Source organism: Cetorhinus maximus, chromosome 5, assembly GCF_964194155.1.
Source record: "Cetorhinus maximus chromosome 5, sCetMax3.hap1.1, whole genome shotgun sequence".
Lineage (NCBI taxonomy): Eukaryota > Metazoa > Chordata > Chondrichthyes > Lamniformes > Cetorhinidae > Cetorhinus > Cetorhinus maximus.
In genome coordinates this window covers 50,396,710-50,409,780 of record NC_135883.1, presented here as the reverse complement: position 1 = coordinate 50,409,780, position 13,071 = coordinate 50,396,710, and the positions used below count along the sequence as shown (strand labels likewise).

The 13,071-nt window shown below is 41.9% G+C and overlaps 1 long non-coding RNA gene across 1 annotated transcript; it reads right to left on the bottom strand.

Moving 5' to 3' along the window:
* Nucleotides 1–514: 514 nt before the first annotated feature.
* Nucleotides 515–10,299, bottom strand: LOC144680638 (uncharacterized). Its single transcript, XR_013576595.1, has 2 exons — nt 10,175–10,299; nt 515–1,641 (listed from the first exon to the last, which is right to left on the bottom strand). It is a non-coding gene; the product is annotated as an uncharacterized LOC144680638 (long non-coding RNA).
* Between the last annotated feature and the right edge of the window lie 2,772 nt (nt 10,300–13,071).

Here is a 13,071-nt window from a genome sequence, read left to right as displayed (position 1 = left end):
CTGGACGCTTTTTAAACTTTAAACAGGGCAAGCAACTGTGTATCTCCTTAACCAATTGAAATATTGGGAATTGAACAATTCAAGAACTGAAAGGGAATTATAAATTGGAGTGAGTGAATTCAATGTCCTATCAAGTGCAGAAAAAGAAACAGAGAGGGAATGAAAGATTGTATTCAAAGAGAGAAAACCAGCAAAAAAAAAGTTTTTTAAAAAAGTTAGATCCCAAAGACAATTAAATCCTAAAGGTATAAGACTCCACCCTTTTAATGGTTAATTTTCAGTGCTAGAGAGTTTGACTGGCAGTAAATAACATGCCATTAAAAGGCTAGAAACTTGAAATATTGTTACCTTTATTTGGTGAATTTAGTTCATACCTGCAGTGCAAGTGCTTTTTGTTTGATTAGTGTCAGCCATGGCTCAGTTGGCAATTCGTTTACCACTGAGTCAGAATGTTGTTGGTTTAAGTCCCACTTCAGAGAATTAAGCACAAAAATTCAGGCTGACACTCAGTGCAGGTCTGCTGGTTAGAATTTCTCTTGTCCGTTTAATCTCCATATTTTCCATTCCAGATAATAGAAGGCCGTAATCACCTTAACAATTGATTAAATTAGCAGAAGATAGAGGCCCTGACCAAGTAATTGATTCAATTAGCAGCTTGAAAACTCATTTACCACAAGCTGAAACTGGAAGCTGCTAAGATTGCTGAGCATAACACAAACTGAATAAAGGGTGATGCGCAAAATAAGGTAATGCACAAATTTATAATCATTCAGAGCTACAGGAAATAAGCAGTAGATTTAAAGGTTTAAAAAGGAATGATTCGATTAAAGCTATGTAACTGAAGAGCTTATGCCTGGGACTGACTGTATTCTGCATATTGTGATGTAACATTGAAATAAAGGCAAGACAAGAAACGAGGGCAGAGTATACCTATCATTTTACATATAGGATTTAACTTCAGAGAGTACCTGATTTTCTCTGACTGGCTGAATCTCCGTTGTGTACCAATTCATATTGGATATCCTCAACTGAATGGCTGGAATGACCGGCAGCAGTTTTGGACAGTTTGTGATGTGGAGCTCAAACTGATTGGGACTGTTTGTGATGTGGAGCTCACACTGATTGGGACTGTTTGTGATGTGGAGCTCACACTGATTGGGACTGTTTGTGATGTGGAGCTCACACTGACTAGTTTTCAGTTTTCTCATGACTTTAATCCTTTAACCTCAAGAGCATCCATTATTTTAATTGCTCAAACATTAGTTTTGTCATCATCCCTCTATTAAGATCTCTGTCTCTCTTCCTTTCCTCTACAGTACTCTTTACCCCTTTGACCTTGCTTTGGATCATCTAACCTAACATCTGCTTTTTGTGTCTTGCTGACAATTTTTTGCTTTATAACATTCCTGTGCAGTGCCTTGGGACAGTTTATTACACTCATGGCTCTATAAAAATACAAGTTTTGTTGTGTTGTGAACCAAGGTGAATCCAGAACAATAAGAGGCTATTTGGCTAGAAAGTCAGTTCTGTCCACAGTGCATATGGTATAGACTTTGATATTGATCCAGATTCCTCTTCAACTTGTTAATTCACCCAGAAGAAATGTCTTTCTCTGTGAGTTCATTCCCTGCAGCAACTATCCTGGTGGGGAAAAAGCACCTTCATCAGCTTTGTGAATTTTGAACTTGTTCACCATGAAATACATTTATTCTGAATTTATCCATATTATATCTCTACCATTGTTGACATATCTATGCTAAATATGTTCTTATGCTCAGTGCCACTGCTATCCCCAATCCAAGGACCTTGTTATGACTCTCACTGTTATTTTCTGCCCAATTAAATGCTATTGAGACCCAAGGATTCTAACAGAATCCCAGCTCTGTACACCAGCTGCAATGTAACATATGCTGCGATGTGGACCTCCTTTCTTAGAATATACATTCAGTTTACTTTTCAATAAATCAAGCCGGTAGTTTTACTCCTCACATTTGAGTGGTGAAAACTAGGTGGATTACCCACCCATTATAGAAACCACTTGTTGGAGCAGTCTGTGCCCACATCCAGCAGACCTGGACAACATTCAAGCTTGTGCTGATAAATAGCAAGTAACATTCCAGCCTCACAAATGTCAGGCAATCACGATCTCCAACAAAAGGGAAAACAATGAGCATAATGGACTGGGAGAGACAGATAGCACAAGACTAAAAAATAGTAACGCATGAGGTGGCGTCAGAGCAAGAGGGAATGTAATAAGGTCTAAAATAGGTTTTCAATGCAGGTATGTGAATGCACTGAGCAGGGTAAATAGGTTGGTCTGCTGCAGAGGCAGATAGCCACTATATGATGCCATGGCAATAACAGAGACCTGGCTGAAAAAAGGCAGGACTGGGTACTGAATATCCCTGAATATAAGATATTCAGGATAGATAGAGAAGGAAAGAAAGGAAGAGGGATGGCAATGTTGATTAAAGAAAATATCATCATGCTGAAGAGAGATGTCCTAAATGGCTCAAATACACTATTTGGTAAGAGCTAAGACACAATTGAGGCACCATTACATTGCTGGGCATATTCTATAGGTCACCAAATAGTGGGAAAGATGTAGAGGAACACATTTTCCAGGAAATTACTGAGAGGCGTATTTATAATGAGGGACTTTATCCTAATATAGAGTGGGATAGTAATTGTGTAAAGGACAGAGAGGCAGAAGAGATCCTGAAACGTGTTCAGAAGAATGTCCATATCTGTGTTTCTGGTCCAACATGGAAGGAGGCATTGCTGGATCTGGCTCTGGTACAATGAAGTCGATAGATTCTCCTACCACTTCAGATGAATGTCTAGCAAAAAAAGACTGGGGTTTACAATTTGGTTGATTGTTCACATGTGATGCTCGACCAAGTCTCGATTTGCATAACGCATTACAGACACTGCATATGAAGTCAGTATTGGAGGGATGGATGGGGGCATTGGCTTTGTGCCTTGCTTGCTTGCCCTGAAGACACTTGACTCCGTTCTCCTCAAATGTTGAAATCGCTTGATGACAAAGACTTCTCCATTTGGGTCTGTCCCAGGAAGTTTTTTTTTCATGTATTGCGATCCAGCTTGAGGTTGGCTTTCAGGTTGTCTTTATATCTAAGTCTGGGATGTCCTGTGGTGCGGGTTCTCATGCTCCGCTGGCCATAGAGTACTGCCTTTGGTATGTGGGAACCCTCCATGTGACCAGCCCCGTGAAGCTGAGCTCTGCTGAGCACGCTCTTGATGCAGGGGATGCAGCACTTTGCAAGAACCTCGGTTTGGGGATTTTGTCCTGCCACCTGATGTTGCAAATAGACCTGAGACAGCGAAGATGGAATGCTTCTAGTTTTATTTGATGTCAGTAGGTTGCCCATGTCTTGCACCCATAAAGAAGTGATGTAAGAACCACTGCTTGGTAGACTTTGTTCTTTGTTCTGAGACAAACTCCATGCTCTTTCCAAAGTCTATGAGTGAGTCTGCCAAACGCAGAGCTTGCTTCTGCCAGGCGATGGTTGATTTCCTCATCCAGCGTAGTGTTATTGGGTAGGATACTCCCAAGAAAGCAAACCTTCTGTACTGAATGGAGGGGTATGTTGTTGTTACTGACTGTGGGGCCAGGGTTAGAGTTAGGAGGTGGGACAAGTGAATCAGTGTTTGTAGGGAAACATTTAGGTCACAGTGATCCTGTGTATCATAAAGTTTAGATTTGCTGTGGAAAAGAGCATGGAGCAATCTAGAGTCAAAATAATTGGGTGAGGGCCAATTTCAGTGGGATGGGAGTAGATCTGGCTCAGGTAACTTTGAATCAAAGATTGGCTGGCAAAACTGTAATGTAATAATGGGCTACCTATAAGGAGACGATGGTTCAGGTACAGCTGAGGTACTCCCATGGGGGGAAAGGTAGGACAAACAAAACCAGAATTCTGTGAATGATGAAAGAGATAAAGAGTAAGATGAAGCAGAAAAATGGTGCATGTGACAAATGTCAATGCAAGTGAAAACCAATGTGAAAAAGAAAGTCCAGAGGGGAAATGAAATAATTAATGAGTGTGTATGAGAAGAGACTGGCAGCTAGTAGCATGGAGTCCAGCTCGACAGAGTGCTACTTCAACAGAGTAATGTACTCAGAGAATTTGGTGAGCGAAGGAATTCAACACAGCGAGGAAAGATCTTTTACAAAGCAAGGAACGGTCTGAGTGAGGGAGCAGGAGACAGCAAGACCTGGCAGCAGCAGCGGTGGCTAATAAATCTGAGTTGGGGATGTGCCATTGTAACTTCCAAGAAAGCAGGAAATGATGTCAGAGAATAGCAGGTCGATGATTGGTTGTTTTTTTCCATGTATTGGGATCCAGTTTGCAAGCTGAGGTTGGCTTTCAGATTGTCTTTATAACTAAGTTTTGGAAGTCCTGTGGTGTGGGACCCTGTGCTCAGTTGGCTGTACCATTACAAGCATGACGATATTGGATATTATCAACTGTAAGATCATACTTTGTGAAAGTGACCACAGAACCTGTAAGATTAACATGTGACTATGGGCATTTAAGCTGTGGAGAGTATTTGATTCTGTGGTCAATATTTAGTTAAACATGGACCTGAATAAGGGTACTTTGCAGCCCCCTGTGAAGTCTAAATATCTCATTGTTTAAAGATGAACCAGTGTTTGAGGGATATGAGATCACTAGACAGTTGGTCTCAGTACCATATTGAGCAAAGGAGAATATTTGAGCTCAAGCTGGGACGGAGATAAGAGTGAATGATCACTGTCAACTGTCATGGTGGCCTGGACCCCAGAAATGTTAACCCTGAAGTGATCAGACTGCAGTATAATACACCCTGAAAAGTAGATGTGTGTGTAAGAGAAACATCTAAAGCACCAGGAAATATCTGAAACAGTTGAACCATCGTAGCTTTTCTAGTCTTCTACAGCAGCTAGTTTCCAAATCCACCTGAGAACCAATCACCTGGCTGTTCATCTACAAGAGCCTTGCAGCTTCATGAGAATCCTTTGTTTCTAAAAGACCTTCACTCCAACTAAAGCATCAATTCAACCAAGATATCAAGCTTCATGAGAATCCTTTGTTTCTAAAAGACCTTCACTCCAACTAAAGCATCAATTCAACCAAGACATCAGGCCTGCATTGATATAAAAACTGAGTTATAAATTCAGTTTTTATAATTACAGATTTAACTTAATTTGTATCTATTCTTTGTGTGTGTGATAGTGTGTGAGATGAGTGAACATTCAGGGCAAGTGTATAATAATAAATAACATTTATATTTTTAAAAATAATCTGCCTGCTGCTGGAATTTATTTTGAATTAAGGAAAAACACTCTGTGGTTATGGAAATGCACACAACTTACACTCAAATATCCTGATTATGGACTGGAAGGGGGCCACACAAATTCTGACCGTAACAGTGAGAATAAAAGGAGGAAGTTAAGGAAGATCTATGTGTCACTTGCAGCATGGTGCAGGAGGGAGGCTTCAGATTCTTGGGACATTTGGAGAAGCTCTGGGGCAGGAGGCACTTATTCAGAAGGACTGGGGCCAAAGTCCTTGTGGGGAGGTTCACTATGTGGTTGTGGAGGGTTTAAATGAAATTTGCAGGAGGGGTGGGGTGGGTTGAGCACCAGCGTACAGAAGTAAAAAAAAAAGGAATAAGGTGCATAAAGGAATAAGCATTGCTGAACAAAGAGACTTTTTTTGTCGAAGCATTTTGCCTTGCATTCATCAGGACAATTCGCAAGAAAATACCAATGTCAGGGGAACCAACATATTTATACTGTATGAGAAGAGAGTGCTGATTGGTTGGCAAGTGGACTCTGGTAGAGGTATTGCCATGGAGATTGCACCAGTTGATGGTGACTGACGGTTAACTGCCGAGCATTGTTTGAAATTTAAACCAGGCACTTGACTCTGGTCAAGACACTGCCCTGGGTAATGAACCAGTGAATGGCTGTTACGTATTTTGTTTAGCTGTAACTGGCACACGTGTGTACATGTTCTTTCTGCCTGCAAAGAACAGGGCCCTGTGTATTAATATATGTAGCTTCTAGTACATGCAAATGTGCCACACTGCGAGCCTGACTGGCGATCTTAAATTGGTTGTCAGTGTGATTCTTAGCACACTGAGGACTATTTAGCAAATATTGTTCAGTCGCGGAATCACATCTAATGTTGGACACTTTTGAGTTTTGCAAGCACAGGCTGGTTGGGGTGCGGTCCGTCAGATCTTGACCAGTATGTTTTCAGTCCAGCTAGGATCTGGTGCTGGAGAATGAGGTAGGCCAAGTGGACAAAATGTTTGTGGCAGACCCAATGCTTGAAGTGAATAAGTCATCTGGTCTGGATGGTTTGCATTCCAGGTCGCTAAATCAAGTGGGAATGGAGATAGCGGAAGGGCTTGTCATAATCTTCCAATTTTTCATAGATATGGAGGAGATGCCGGAGATTTCAAGAGTGGCAAAATGTGATGCCCTTGATCAAGAAAGGGTGTAAGGACAGTCTTAGCAAGTATAGGCCAGTTAGTTTAACATCAGTGATGGGTAAGGATTTAGAAACAATAATCAGGAAAAATCAACAGGCATTTGTAAAAGGTTGAGTTAATTTAGGAGACCCAGGATGAATTTGTGTAAAAGCAGATCATGCTTGACTAATCTTGTTGAATTTTTTGATGAAGTAACAGAGAAGGTTGATGCAGTAGATGCTGTCTATATGGATTTTAAGAAACCTTTCGACAAAGTTCCACATAAAAGGCTGGTTAACAAAACAGGCTCATGGAATAGGAAGGTCAGTGTCAGCTTGGGTAAAAAATTGGCTTATGGCAGAAAATGGTGAATCATCTTAAATGGTCATTTATTGGACCAGATGTTGGTAGACAGTAGTTTTCCCCAAAGGTCAATGCTAGGACCACTACTTTTTGATAAATGACTTAGATTTTGGAAAACGGAGTAAAATTTCCAAATTTGTCAATGATAGCAAACTTGGAGGTTTAGCAGACAGTGAGGATGATGCCAATCGACTGCAATGGGACATGTACAGATGAGGAGATGGGCAGACAAGGGACAGATGAAATTTATTGCAGTGAAGTATGAGGTGATGCATTTTGGCAGAAGGGATACAGATAGGTGATATAGACTTAATGGCACAGTTCAAGAGAGAGTGCAGGAACAGAGGGACCTGGGGTTCATGTGCATTGATCTTTGAAGTTGACAGAACATATTAATGTGGCGGTTAGCAAATCATATGGGATCTTGGGCTTCATAAATAGAGGCATCGAGTACAAAAGCAGGGAAGTCATGCTCAACCTTTATAAAGTTTTGGTTAGGATGTTGAGGTGGATGGAGGGAGGGTACAATGGGGGTGTGTGAGGATAAACTTTTGTACTCAGTGAGTGACAATGACCTGGAACTTGCTGCCTATGAGAATGATGGAAATGGTAACCATTAATTACTTCAAAAGGAAATTGGATAAATTTACATAGAACTATGAGCAGTCCAGCAGTTTCAGTCTGAGTGGAGTAATGACTCAGTGAATTCTGACAGTTTCACAGTCATAACAACTACAAAATTCGGACCACAAAGTCCAATATAATCCTGTAACAAGAGGCACCTCGCCAGGGAGCTGTCTAATCAGAGACTTCTCAATGGTCTTCGAAACAGATATCAATCTAACCCATGACTCCGGGTTGTGTCTGACACATTGGTTTATGGCAGCATAGTTTAATACCATGATTGAGGGCATGCTTACTGACAGAAATATGATCCAAACACCACAGAGTTTATATCAAAAAATGGATAACTGCACTTGTCACACTTACATTAAAGTAACAACAAAAGGCTGACTTTTGACAAAGGTAAGGCTATTTGTGAATAAAGACAATGACTTATGGTCAATTAAAATGTTAACCCCTTAGACATATATTTTCTACATAATGTTAAGCCAGCTTGTGTGACTTTTCTGTTGAGAAATACTTTAAGTGTATGTTGTTTGTTAACTCCTTACAAGCTAATTGTAGCCCTAAAGAATTCAAATTGAAAATTGAATACAGGGTTTGCATCTTTACGTACAGTGTTGTCACACTCAGATAAATTCCTATGAAATTTGGAATGTTTTAGCTCAGGATAATCATTCTCCTTTCTCCTCATTACCATTACCACATAGCTTTGTGCTATCAACAGATTTAATAATCCAAGCACAATGGTCCACATCATTTACCAACATTGTGAGCAGCAGGGTCCCTTCAGACCCATCCTGATCAATTTGTTTTCCCAGGCAGAACATTTTCTATTTATCACCACCCTCTGTTTTCTGTTGCTAAGCCAACTCTCAATCCACCTAGACAATTTGGCAACTATTCTGTGAGCTATAGCATTCTCTAATTGTCTCACTTGAGGAACTTTACTGAATGTTGTTAGTAAATTCAAGTAAACTACAGCTACTGGATTAACTTCATCCACCAGTTTAGTAACCGTTGAAAAATTCCAGAAGGTTTACAAGGTGTGACCTTTTGCTTCTAAAACTGTGCTGACCCTTCCATACCATAGTTCTGCTCTTTAAATGTTTGTTTATAAGCATCCTGCAAAATGCCTTCAGGCATTTATCACACCATTGATAAGCTAACCAGCCTATAATTATCAGGGTCATACCTTATTCCCTGTTGACTATTGAAGCCCCATTTCTCATTATGTAGGTCTTGGGTGTTTATCCAGTATTTATGGAATCCTGCCCATCCTGGTTCTGTTTCAAATGGGCAGCAGATAAATTTAAGACTTGCACCATGTTCCCATGATTGCAGCACAAAGCTTAACATCTGCTGTGCTGCTGGTTGCCTCTTCATGCTGCAGGGGGCTGAGTAACATTGTGTTGATGGCACATAGTGCAGCCAGCCTTCTGCTCTTAAAGACAGTCTGTCCCTTTAAAAGGCAAGGTGCACTGAATAACATTGCTGCAATTTAAAATACAAACAATGGAACAGCATGGCAGAGAGAGGGTTCCAGGGTCACAGATGTAGCACTGGAGTCATTAGTGGTGGAGCTGGGTAGGAGGAGAGACACAATGGTTCTGTAGGAAGCCAGGAGATCCTCAAGGGCCATCCTCAGAAGGGATTGGTAGCTGGTGGCCAGGGAAGTCAATTCTTCTGGACCCACGGGCCTGGGAAAAGTGCCGCAAGAAGTCCAATGACCTCACATGGGTGGTCAAAGTCAGTGAATGTATCTTCACATGGTATCTCTTACCCCCAATACTATTAACCTCTCATGCTTCTCAATGCACCACACTCCTTTCACTCACCCATCAACACTCACTGGCACTCAGGACTCACATCTAGCACCTATATATACATATTTCAATGCTGCCAGCCTCACCCCCACCTGTTGCTGCATTCACATTCTTCCAGCCATTCAAATATGCAAGGCACATCACTCAAACCTAGTGCAATATAATCACTGACATTCTGCCCTTTCTCATGGCCCAAAACAGAAGGGAGCAGAGCACTTTGGGTGTACCTACACTACATGCATTGCAGCGTTTCAAGAAGGCGGATCACCACCACCTTCTCAAGGACAATTAAGGATAGACAACAAATGCTGGAGTAGAACCATTGCACACAAGGATTCCTGTATCTGCAGAGGCCCATGGAGGCTCTCAGCATCATGGGACTAGTCACAACTATACCCATGATATGCAATGTTACTGAGGCTAAGAAATCGGCCTTATGCCCTTTCTCAATTCACAATGCACCTTCGTCTTCGTCCTCCTATCTAACATGATGAACAAGCTACTGATGATGGACCTTTTACTTCCCACCCCAGATCCTATCCCTCACTCCAAGCTCCCCTTTTTGATTTCCTGATTTCCGACACCCAAGAACTGCCAGCTGCTCAGTCACATCAGCCCCAGGAGGAGGACAGAGAGTAACAGAAAAGTAACTGAGAGACAGTGGGGAGACAATGGTATGGTGGTAATGTCACTGGACTAGTAATCCAGAGGCCCAGACTAATGCTCTGGAGACATGGGTTCAAATCCCACCATAGCAGCCGGTGGGATTTAAATTCAATTAATAAACCTGGTGAGCATGAAATTATCATTGGTTGTTGTAAAAACCCATCTGGTTCACTAATGCCCCTTTAGGGAAGGAAACCTGTCGTCCTTACCTGGTCTGGCCTATATGTGACTCCAGGCTCACAGCAATGTGGTTGACCCTTAACTTCTCTCTGAAATGGCCTAGCAAGCCACTCAGTTCAAGTGCAGTTAGCGATGAGAAACAAATGCTGGCCTTGCCACCAACGCCCACTCCCATGAAAGAGTAAAGAAAAAGAACTGATGATGAGGCCCAATCACCGAGTCTGACACTTGCAGCCTCCAGCTCAGATACTGGCACTGCACGTAGCTTAGTGACTAGCATAGAGTCAGGATCAGTACAGGGTGAGTCACCGGACATGAGTGGGCTGCAGCCTGGCCTGGGTGAGGAATGGTTTGTGTGGCAACTTCCTGGAGGACAAGCTCACAGACAGATTCTACTGCTGGGAACTCAGATGAAGACCTCAATACAGTGGTATATAGGAGAACACTGGGCATGTACACTGAGATGCTGGCATGTCCAGGAACATAGAAGACTCTGCTCAAAGTTGGCAGAGGGCATGGCACTAAACTTGCCTCCTCTGCAGCCTTTACCCTATATCCCTGCCATCCAGATGCACTGCCACTGCTGCCTCCGTACCTGTTGCAGACTTTGTGTGGCTGGGTCACCAAATCCTCAGCCTTCTCTGTGTGTTAATTGTATATTAATTGTGTTTAATTGTATTAAGCTGGTGGGTAACTGGCTTTCTGGATTAAAACACTGTGAGAATGTAGCAATAGCCGCTGCCAATGCCAGTTACAGCACCTCCAAAAACATTGTTGAGTAATTGCAATATCAGAGACTGGTCCTGGTCCTTTAAATAGCACTGATACAGGGCCTATATAGCAGCTGACCACTTGCTTTTTACAGAACGATGCATAAATTTGTTGCCTTGACCTGTGCGATCCAAATTCGAAAGACTGCCGTCAGCCGGGAGGACTGCCTAACATCAGAATAGCAATGCAACCCTTGCTTCACAGGGGATGCCCATGTGGGTGTTCTTCTCAAGGACTCTGGCAGCACCAAAAGCAGTTGGCAATGCAGCGAAAACCCCGAAGAGGGTGCATGGTTCACATAGCACCATTAGGAGGCAGCACTTAATGAGATGAAATTCATAGATAAAAACAAAAAACTGCGGATGCTGGAAATCCATAACAAAAACAGAAATACCTGGAAAAACTCAGCAGGTCTGGCAGCATCGGCGGAGTCAACTTTGCTCTTCTCCGCCGATGCTGCCAGACCTGCTAAGTTTTTCCAGGTATTTCTGTTTTTGTTTGAGATGAAATTCATGCCCAGTATTTCCAATTGCTGCATTACTACTAAATTGCTCTATGTGTTACTTGGTTCCATTGACTATGTCTGGAAGTTACCTACTTTTCTTCTTGCAAACTGATATAATGAATATAAGGGTCTGGCACATAGAGGGTTAATGTGGGACTGAGTACAGTACTGCCCACATAGCGATGAAACAGAGCACAAGAGCCACACCCAGGGTCAGTTGAGTGTTGGGCAGAGCCTTGTGTACCAGCAAGCATGGAGACAGCTCCTAGCTTGTGCCCTTTACTGTATATTTGTAAATAGTTCTAAGAGTCAACAAAGACTAACAGTTAACCTAAGTATGACTATGAAGACTTCTTCAGACCGACCGAACTGTCCCCAACACCCTGGTGGCAACTTGTGGAAAAACCTAAGACCTCGCAGAAAATGCAGAGAGAAACTGAAATGCTGGAGACTGAGAAAAAAATGCAGCAAAGCATTCTGACCTAAAAAGAAGCTCCAGAAGCAGAGGGACGAAGGAAAAATCGCCAAGAAAAATCTCCAAAGAAAGGCTTGGAAGCTGAAGGCAAAGACTTTCCTTACAACAGCAGAAGACTCCATTGCATCTCCTTTGGAAGCCCAGTTTCAAATTCCAGAGCATACATTCACCAGACCTAGCAAAGGTGAGGTAAATCTTTTAAAATTCCAGGCTACCGCAAGTCCTGACAAATCTTTAAAAATTTCAGTCAGAAGTGCAGTTTGAAAAAAACCTTTGCTAAAGGCCCAATCGCCAATTCGGCGCCTTAACACCTCGCTCAGAAAAAAAAGATAATTAATTGAATATTCTGGAAGAATCGCAACTTTTAAACCCAGCTAAAGGTAAACAAAAGCCAGAATTCGACAAATTTGTGACTTTAGACTTAAATGCTGAGCAAGAGAGCTCTGCAGGCAGCCATTTCAGGTAGCAATTGATGAAAATGTTTTTTCATGCTGAGCACGAATGCCATTACCAAACTGCAACAGCAGATGGCAGTGAGGAGCCAGCAGCTGACTGAATGAAATCCAAAGTGAATAAATGCTGCAAAAGGAAAACAAAATAAGGTTGGAAAATATTGGTATCAAAGCTGAACTAGAAGATTTGAAACACAAGATTCAAGCTGAGTATATACCTTTGAAAATGCATGATAAACTAAAGCATTGCTGAAAAATAAGATATGCTATCAAAACTTAAAAGCAAAATACTGCAGATGTTGGAAATCTGAAACAAAAACAGAAAATGCTGGAAAAACTCAGCAGGTCTAACAGCATCTGTGGAGAGAAAGACAGAGTTAATGTTTCAAGTGACTCTTCTTCAGAGCTCTGAACTCAGTACCAAGTACAGTACTGCCCACACAGTAATGAAACAGAGCACATGACCCGCACCCAGGGTCAGTTGAGTGTTGGACAGAGCCTTGTGTACCAGCAAGCATGGAGACATCTCCTAGCTTGTGCCCTTTACTGTATATTTGTAAATAGTTCTAAGAGTCAACAGAGACTAACAGTTAATCTAAGTATGACCACGAAGACTTCTTCAGATCTACTGAACTGTAACAAACACCCTACAACAGAATCCATTCGATATATCTGCAGGATTGTGGTCATCTGTAATAATTTGACCAATTTATCCTTTAATGT